The sequence below is a fragment of the Homarus americanus genome, unplaced genomic scaffold, assembly GCF_018991925.1.
Source record: "Homarus americanus isolate GMGI-L3 unplaced genomic scaffold, GMGI_Hamer_2.0 scaffold3452, whole genome shotgun sequence".
Classification (NCBI taxonomy): domain Eukaryota; kingdom Metazoa; phylum Arthropoda; class Malacostraca; order Decapoda; family Nephropidae; genus Homarus; species Homarus americanus.
The window spans coordinates 994,266-1,005,000 of record NW_024729998.1 but is presented as its reverse complement, the minus strand read 5'-3'; positions in this window follow the sequence as shown (position 1 = coordinate 1,005,000).

Sequence of the window (10,735 nt, the reverse complement as noted above, 5' to 3'; positions counted from 1 at the left end):
ACTGATACTAACTTGTGTTATGCCTGTCTGCCTTTCCAAGACTTTACGTGTTTTCACTTTAACACGATCCCCCGCCAAAAATTTTTAAGAGTTGAATTTTACGGTTATTTTTAGTCCTTATGGATAAAGAGAGAGAGAGAGACAGTGCTTGGGGGAAGAGACAGTACCTGGGGAGGAGAGACAGTACTTGGGGAGGAGAGACAGTACTTGGGGAGGAGAGACAGTACTTGGGGAGGAGATGCAGTACTTGGGGAGGAGAGACAGTACTTGGGGAGGAGAGACAGTGCTTGGGGAGGAGATGCAGTACTTGGGGAGGAGAGACAGTACTTGGGGAGGAGAGACAGTACTTGGGGAGGAGAAACAGTACTTGGTGAGGAGAGACAGTACTTGGGGAGGAGAGACAGTACTTGGGGAGGAGAGACAGTACTTGGTGAGGAGAGACAGTACTTGGGAATAACTATAAAGTGTAATAGTGGAACCTTCAGGTTTTCTTTCACCAGAAGTAAAAGTTTAGCCACTTTGTTCTTTCTTCATATTTAAAAGTAATTAGCCCCAGTTTGTTCCCTACAATATAAGTCTCTCTCTCTCTCTCTCTCTCTCTCTCTCTCTCTCTCTCTCTCTCTCTCTCTCTCTCTCTCTCTCTCTCCCAGTAGTTGTTGCGTCATGTTAGTTGGACTCAGAATGTCGTAAATACTCTTCCCTGTTCTCGCACATTTAGGAGGAAAACTGTCCCTGGTAGACTTGGTAGTATTGTTAATGATTTATAGAGGCGAGACACGGCTTGCTACAGGCTTGGGCCCTCCCATTCTATGTAACAATTCCTGACTTAGCGGAATGTTGCCATCAATTGTCTGGGAGGCTGTCGTGTGCTGCGTCCAGAGATGTTACGGAACATGTTACAGAAGGTCTCATTTCTGTCAGGAGCACTAAACGGAAATGTATGAAGATGTTCCTCTGGTTTATTATGGAGGAACACGCTGCTGTGGACACAGAGCTCTGTGGGAGGACATGAGACGTAGAAGGTGGATGGAACTTACACGCGAGTTTGTACAGCGCGGAGAGACGCCCAGATAATGGCGCTCTGCTGAATATTTTGGTGAGGGCTTGTAGAAACTGCGCCTGGATTTCTGGAATGGTGCAGTTGAGAAAAAAACTGGAGGTTACATGGAGCATTATCATAAATTAGGATGTTAACCCCAAAGCTTTATTTCTGCTGTGATGGACGATATTATCTGAGCGTAACACACATGTAAATCAGACCTGTTGTCTAACTCTCGAAACCATTAAAACCTTTACGAAGAATAATGGTCTCAGAGATAACTTGAGATATGAAAGAGATCATAATGAGGGAAATGAACGTCCCAATATAAAATTACATCATGATTGACCTTAGTACAAAGAAGAAAGACAATTTACAATATTTACAATTCCTCCTTCATATGGCGACAAAAACTCCTAAATAATGAAACAGAAACTGTAAAATTAATGTCGAAGTTTCCCCTCTAAAAGGTAAGACTGTCGTTAAGACTTGCGAGGGGTGTTCCGTGTGATAACATAAGAAGAGGAATATGTCCCAAGTTTTGTAATTACGTTTTGTTTATGACGTCTTCTGCTAGTATGAAGTGGCTCTCAACTACCTGCCACTGCCCCGCTAGTTTTACATTTTTTTTCACAAATGAATTATTAGCGTACATCCACCTTTTATTTAACAGAGTAAAATGTTGGAAATACAAATATAATTAATAGAGACACGTTACTAATGCAGTCTTGCAATAATCTTATTATATATCCCTGTTTATTTTGTAGAATATTTGAGATTATGAGGAAATTGCAAAGTGATGCAACATATGCACCAACTGTTTAATCATTGACGTTAGCGACTACGTTTAATCGTGGTAGAACAATGTTAAGTAAAACAGAATACGGCTTAGGGGATTATGTTAATTAGTTAGTGGCATTAACATGGACCAAGGTAAGTACAGCAGCCTTCAGTGCTGGGGTCAATGTTGTGCTAAGATAATGGTCATATCAGTACATATTGTGGCCGCAACAGTAAGAGCACCGCTGTAACATTACACAATATACCAAACTAATATTTCTCGGGTTAAATTTTCATTTTCAATTAATTTACACAGCACTCAAAATATGCTGGAAATGTGATAATGAGGGTAATTCCATAAATTTCATGAGTTTTACTGCAGCTATTTTTGCTGTTGTATTTACATATTAAAGAAAAATATTGTATCTTTACAAAAATATGAAATTAGATAGAAAAATAGAGTATTTCAATTGAGCAGTATATTAATTCCTGTTGTTTTCGCCTCCTTCAATATGTATGTAAGTAAACCTTTAACCAGGGATCAGCGAGGCTTATCACCATGATTAAGTGCATCCAGCTTCTACAGGAGGAATCTGATAACAGAATCAGTACATTTAATATTATTAGATAGTCTTGTATCTTACTTCCTGGTGGACCGCGGGCAGCAAACGTGTACATATGCCCTGACAATGTGACCTACAGCACAGTAAGGGACGAGGTAACCTTGTCTAATGAGCCCGGGTCACTGATGAGACAAGTGAGCCCATCAGCAATGGATCTGACGTCTTATAACACAGACGGGTTGAGAAACAATAGAACTGTCTCCGCCTTATGGTCAGGATGTGTGTGAATGAAGGACAAGTATAGGGATGTTAATCATACAATGCTTCCTTAATGGGGAATGGAACCCGGAACTATATCCAACTCCGGCCAGGTTAATAGCATAACAAGAACCACCTGTCACCCCGGTTTGAATATCACACTCATAAGATATATATATATTTTTTAGCTGCTGTTTACCGCTAGATTAATTTATACACAAGCTCTTTATGAATTATGGTCCGGGAATGAAACGCCTTCAGGTAGACCAACATACTGACGGAATCTACAATAATTAGCGGGGGTTAATTAGCATATGAGTAATAGAAGAGCATAACAAAGGTTTAACAACATACCAAACATATAATGACAACAGAGGAAGAAATTAACAACATGAATGACATACTGAAAACACAGGAATTAATTACCAGCATGACTAATATCTTATAACAACGTAGGAACAGTTTAAAAGCATCACTCACACTCACAAGTATAACTGAAACAAGGACAGAGTCTATGAGTAAAATCAATAATCACCAAGGAAAAAAAATCACAGAGCTGAAACGCAACTACAAAAAAATAATAATAATCTATGGTAAACGAGGCATATAAGATAAATTATTTAATCTCATTTAAAATAACAATTAGAACAAATTACGCTAAGAGATCAAACAACCATTATTGAAACGTTTCCTTGACTCTAACTAAAGGTGTGTTGGAGATCATGCAATTGAGGAAACAAACACAACGAGAAGAAGTTTCCCAGAGTGTTTACTGCATCATATGGGAGAAGCAAGGAGAGAGAGAGAGAGAGAGAAGGAGAGAAGCGTTTGTAGCACTTAAACTATAGCCGGAAGAACGGACGATTTGTGTGTGTAAGTGTGGTAGATGTTCCTTTGTTTGCTAAGTGTGTTTTACTGTAAGTACGCAGGAAACTCACAATTTCTCACTGGTGTTGCATTATCCATTATAAGCTTTCATGTATTTTTAACAGTGTGTGTGTGTGTGTGTGTGTGTGTGTGTGTGTGTGTGTGTGTGTGTGTGTGTGTGTGTGTGAGGAGCCCAGAGAGAAGTAGTGTGTGAGAGCGAGGGGTGGAGGAGTGTGATATTGGTAAGAGGATGGTAAGAGCCAGGGTTAGTGTGGGACTGGGGAGAGGGGAAGCAAGAGTGGTGGGGAATGTGGGATTAGAGAGAGAGGGAGGCGAGAGAGTGTTAGCGAGCGTGGGATTAGAGAGAGAGGGAGGCGAGAGAGTGTTAGGGAGCGTGGGATTGAGGAGAGGGAGGCAGCGAGGGTAGGCGAGCGTGCCATGTGATCGGTTGCCGCCAGAGTTCATCACCTCACCCAGCGGGGAGGGCGCGAGGGGAGCCGGAATGGTGTAGAAAGAGATGGAAAAGAGAGAGAGGGAGAACAGATGGTGCAGGGAGGAAAGGAGAGATGGAATGCAAAGGAAAGGGAGAATAAAACTGGAAGTAGAGGTATCGTGGATAAACTTAGACAACATCATGCCCTTTGTCTAGTACAGCTGTCCAGTACTCGTAGTGTGTCTTCTTAACTGGTAATAATTCCTTTGATTTTAACTTCCTATCTCACTCAATCATTTCTATCACACCCCAACAAGTTATGTGTAGTGAACATCGCTTCATGATACTTTGAGCTACATTGTGCAGTCAGATGTCAGAATTCAGATGAATGAGTCAACAATGATGGCACACACTACTTGGGAAATGTGTTGGTTTTCAGTGTTTGATCTAACTCCCAGAATCACTTTCACCCATTTTTACTCCATTTTCAATTTCGGTTAATAAATTTTTACTAGTTGATTCCGGTTACCTTACATAAACACTTCGGTTCCCATTTATCATTTAGTTCAATATGCTGAGGAAAGTGTGATTTTTTTTTAATGTTATTTTGGTCTTGTTACAATTTAAAATGGAAACAAAATTAAGACAAAATATGAACTATACATATTCTCTGAACATTTTCTTTACTCTTATGAAATTAAGTGAAGGATTTTAAAAACATTTGGTCATTATATTCACAAGGTTGTTCGTGAGCACAAGAGATGATTCCTGCCTAAGTTACTACTAATATGGCCGGCTGTTTGTCCCTGAATTTTATACGATTTCCAATTGCCAAACACACGCTTGATTTTATTGAAACGTTCCATAAAATTTCCTTGGACGGTGCTCCTTCACAAGGTGTGTGTGTGTGTGTGTGTGTGTGTGTCACCCACTATAAACAGAAGAAATAATCGTTATATAAATCTTCTTATCTCAGACTTGTTCACATTAGTTCAAACAGTGTTGACATGTTCCTTCTTTGGTTTCGTCTCTTTAACTTGTGTTTAACATCAATGTTATTTTCCCATGTGAACGCTAAGGCCTTATAGGGTTTTGTTATTGTTGTGTGAAGTCAGGCTTGAGCACAGCGCCCCAGGCCTAATTAGTCGATCTTTTGTAGGTTCATTTTAAAAACGGGTTTTACGCTAGAGCTCTGTGGCGATTTTATTTTGTTTTTCAAATTGTCATCCGTTCTATGAATACTACCTAATATAACACGGGAAAAATGTTTATATCTGCACTTTAAAGAAGATATTTCCTTACTGGAGCAGCGCTTAAAGCTGGTGGATGTCAATACGGAATAATCAGCTCGTGTTACGGAAACAAACTACGTATTATCAAGATTTTTCTTCAATTTACATGAACCTGTGTACACCTTCGGAAAAATCTTCTGAATTATAGTAGAACTCGACAAAATATATTGTGTGAACACCTTTGCAATATATGGTTTTTTAGACAAAATTTACACATACACACACACACACTATATATATATATATATACATATATATATATATATATATATATATATATATATATATATATATATATATATATATATATATATATATATATATATATATATATATATATATATATATATAGTGTGTGTGTGTATGGAGAGAGAGAGAGAGAGAGATCTTAAATCTTACAAAAGCTTCCTTCGTCGCCACCAGAGTCTTGGTTATCCGGCTGCTTGTGATAATATTTTCTCTTAAGGGCACAAGAAAGCGTCGACTAATTCATGATACTTCTTGGGGGAAAGTTGGTGATAAGTTTTTGGGTGAGTAAAGTTTTCAAAGGTAAGAGTGTAAGGTGTGTTGAACCAGGGGTGTGATAAGCGAGGAGCAGAGGCAGCCATCAGCCACCCAAGTGTAAAACACACACTCTACTTGGGCAAAATGTTTAGTAGATCGTCACTTGTTGAATTATATAACAGGGAATCTCATCACCCTCAAACAGAACCATAGAATTAAACACCCTTATAGACCTTAGTTTTGAAGCGTAGTATTTACTTTATAATATCAACACTTCATTTTTTTTTTTTTTTTTTTTATTTATTGGGCACCCCCTACATCCTTGTGTAAGGTGAGGCGCAGAAGGTTTACAGCGCCCAACAGGGAAGCATGCTAAGTTCATGCTTGCTTTTTATGTCTCACGAGTTAAGGGCCTGGAGAGTCAAGGGCGTAGAAGCCTGAAGAGTCAGTGGTTTTATGTCATGAAGTTATTGGAAGCTCCAACAACTTGTCCCTGAATACGAATTCGCAATTTTCGATTTACACCAGGTACCTACTTTACTGCTAGGTGAACAGGGACTAATGGGGCAAGGAAGTAAGTCCAAACAACTTCCACCGGCCCGGGAATCGAACCCGTGACATCTCGCTTGCGAGGCAAGAACGGTACCGCATCTACCACCGATCCCCCCAACACTTCATTTGTGTTTTCTGACACAATAGAATCCCCTTACTACTAAACTAACGTAACGAGTGCCAAAAACACAGAATGAAAAAAACAAAGAATAGGAAGACACACAGGAAAGTGTAGAGATCGAGAGAGGCAGAGGGTCAGAGAGACAGAGAGACAGAGAGACAGAGGGTCAGAGAGACAGAGAGACAGAGGGTCAGAGAGACAGAGACAGAGGGTCAGAGAGACAGAGACAGAGACAGAGAGAGAGGAGGGGGGGGGGCACCATTACCACTAATACCAGCGTCTGCCTCATAACGACATAAGCTCAGCTCAGCAGCAACATTACTATACTTAACAAAACTGCCAGTGACCACACATCCCTAGTTACTGCTGCTTACTTAACAGTCCCTCTCATGTTATGCCCACCCACCCTGTCTCTTAACTACCAGTCTAGTGTGAATTACCCTATCACGTCTGTTAACGACCTTTGTATTCAAGATTTTATTATTCCTTAAAAACAGATGAGGATTTAACCCGTTGATGACGAGGATTTACCCTTTGAGGACGAGGATTTACCCTTTGAGGACGAGGATTTACCCTTTGAGGACGAGGATTTACCCTTTGAGGACGAGGATTTACCCTTTGAGGACGAGGATTTAACCCGTTGATGACGAGGATTTACCCTTTGAGGACGAGGATTTACCCTTTGAGGACGAGGATTTACCCTGTGAGGACGAGGATTTACCCTTTGAGGACGAGGATTTACCCTTTGAGGACGAGGATTTAACCCGTTGATGACGAGGATTTACCCTTTGAGGACAAGAATTTACCCTTTGAGGACGAGGATTTACAAAGGTGTGAGAGGAAAGAAAGTTACATAGTTGAAAAGTCTAGCGAATAAAGATAAATAATGATAGGTCTCATATGAGTGAGATATACACGGAGTAAAGTGGAAACGATTGTGGATTCGATTCTCTTGTGACTTACGACATGTTGCTAAAGTTATGTGAGACGGCAGAGGTAAACCATACGAATAATTGGTGCCTCGTGAAAGGGGAATAACGTAGACGAATACGCTTGTTACGGCAATAAGACAGAACACATAGTGACGATAACGGAGAACGGTTTGAAGAGAACAAAGACAATATACTGGTTCAATGGACTCACCTCGGGGGGGGGGGGACCTACACGTATAGGATGAATAACAGCACCAAGATATGAACTCACACCGCCGTATCTTGTATCATCACCCCTAAAATACATGAGATATAATACATTAGCATAGATTTGAAAATTTGTATTCGACACCAATAAAACAAAAATAAGAACATTTACGCATTTACGTCATAGGAAAGTTATGTTAAAAAAAGATAACCTAAAACTGATATAATTTTAATATACACATCAAAATTACGTATAACAGAAAAAAACTCACAGCCAATAACTAAAGATAAACTGTGATAATGAAATAAACAAGTGAATGAAAGATTTACCATTATCGAAGCTCTTGTGTCCCCGCCAACACCTGACTCTCTTACAGTACCGGTCATGGTCGCCTTCGTATAAAAGCTTATCCCACTTTTGGAAGGTTTGTCTCAGTCTTCTTTAACTTTCCTTTGACAAAACTCAATCTAAAGTTTTACACACGTTCCGACACTCTTGTTCCACCTCTCACCTTCTCCATGTTTGTCGTCTCTTTCCTAATTCTACCGCGACACCGGCATCCAATTCTCAAGTGAAATTCAGTCCATTATAGGAACCTGACGCTCGTCTGTTTACTCCACAGTCTCTTCTAATCATTTTTCTTTACCCTTAATGTGAATGAAAATATTCCTTGGGATGGTTCTTTATAATTTGACGACCTTACAAATCCTCTATTGTTTAGTAGTGTTAAAAATTCCATACATGTAATTTACAAAAGGTATTGTACGACAGGTAAACATACTCATGACGTGTGAACCTTAAAGAACCAAAATAGAGGAAGATAGACCTCACGGACAAGTAAGACACTCGTCCCCACCAAGAATGACTTTTCACTAATTTTTATTTTTCTTCTAACCTAAGGTGAGTTATATCATGTAATTTAGGTAAATTTCCCGGATTCCTTCAAAATACTTCAAATATTTATTATATTAAACGTTAAAGAAACAGTTACAGCATATTTTTCTTTACATCCTTCTCTAGATTATTAACTATAAGACGAAGCTCAGTTACTTCTGAGATATTTTTACAGTAGGCCCCGATGTGGGTCAGTGACCTGTGCCTGGGTGGGCTAAACCCCGAAAAAAAAATAAATAAATATATAAATTTCCCATTAATTTGTGGCATTAAAGTTAAGCGAATTTCTGCTGAACGATTGTCACTAAAGTGCAACCTTGTATTACTACACGAGCACACACACACCACATACTGTACATAATACATTTTCGCATTTTCCTTAGCGTTCGGAGAATTAACTCTGAATAGTTCTAAGATGTAAATCCCTTTCATAGTGAGGATGTACGGGCCATTACTGGATCATACACTGCCTCAGCCACAATACTCGTGCTGTGAGAGCTTACTATGGCTCATATGGACGCTATGCTAGTCTAGGTTCCAACTGCGAAATTAACTCAAGAGAATATCCGGAACAAGTTGTTCTTATTCCAAATATCCTTAACGTTACCTGGCGAGACCATCATCACACTTATGCTTCTGGACCTTAACGTGCACTAAATTCCTTCAACCTTAAATAACTGTTCAACAAATTAATCACACGTTTGACACACAACAGATCACTTTGCTTTGATATTATGTTTTAGATGATTCATGCTAATTAAGGCTATAAAAAATAAATTAAAACAAAATCCCCCAAAACCGGAGAGGTTGTCAAATAAATAAAAATAATAACTGATTCATTCCACAGACCTGACCTTTTACCGTGTAATACCGGCTGTATTACCCGGCTTCTTCCTGCAACCTTTTATTTCCTCACTGTTATTACGCCGAGAAAATATACCCCGAGTTATTAATAATGGCTAGTCCGGGAATATAAGAAGTTTATTAAAAGATTTTCCTTCTCTCATTATGACCTCAATGTACTTTTCATGTTTCCGAATTACCGTGTCATATCATACAGTTATAAATTAATACAAATCACGAGGAAGTTTCTAACACATGATGGGTATACTGTAGGTGCCGTCGCCTGGGCTCTGGGACTGAAGCCTCCACGAGCACACTTCTCCCACGTTATAAAATCTGCGACACGATAAATGTCCGCGGACGTAATTCTTCCCTGGTGATAGAAAGAGTTGGTCCGTCGTGTTATGAGGACCAGGCTACCATCTGAAACTTTATATTATTAGTTTTCGCGACTTCTGGACTTTTGTTTTAATCTTTAGTTAGTTTCGTCGGTAGTGAGTACAGTACTGTATAAAACTAACCATACATGACGATAAAAGTTATTAAAAACTTGTAAACTAAATTACAGAAGTGGCTACAGTATTTTAATATAGCTCCAGGAAATATAACTTTCTTTCAAAATTTCTATTATTTGTTAGCATAAGTTTCTGAATAAATAATGGACTTGGTTGGTCCTTAGTGGCATCATACCTGTACAGTAAACAAATAACCTGGAAGTTACTGGCTAGACTCCTTGTTGACGAACACTGCACACAATAACATTCAGCTTCTCTCTCATCACCATAATAAGTTTAATCATAGTCTTAATAACTATTATAGTTAATATTATCACTAATACCTCATCTGAGAAACGACCACAACATGTTGGGTACATTTTGAGCCATAGTCCTCATCCTTGGTAATACGTTCTTCGAGGATATGTTATATTTTTTATAAGATATATGATGTTCCAATCCACTGGTGGCAGCAAGAGAACAGCAGTTTGTCAGTATGAAATATCAAGTCCAGCAGAGACGAATGACAAATCTCCTTGAAATCTCTTCTGAATTCCTCACAATGTTTCTATTACAATCTCTTGACTCAAGTTCCAGATTAAAGAGGAGCCGCCAGTCCACCCAAAGGATACAAGTACAGAAGAAACCTGTTATCAGCCTCGATCATTCAGGCAACCCGCGTGGGACAGACCACAGGGATTCCACCAACTGCAAATTCCGCACAACTTTCGGATTTATGATATACAGTTTTGCAGGCTGTAGTGACTGTGCGATTTATCATGCCTCTGCTGCTCCTGTCTGCTATTTTTGTAAGACTCTCTGCATTGTTGTCACTTGGCTTCACTTCGCTCCCATCTTTCACCTCAGTCCATTCAGTCATATTGTGTTGTGCTAGTTCGATTTACTTATTTAACTACAGTGACATTCAAGGGAAAAATAAACCGATATTTACAGT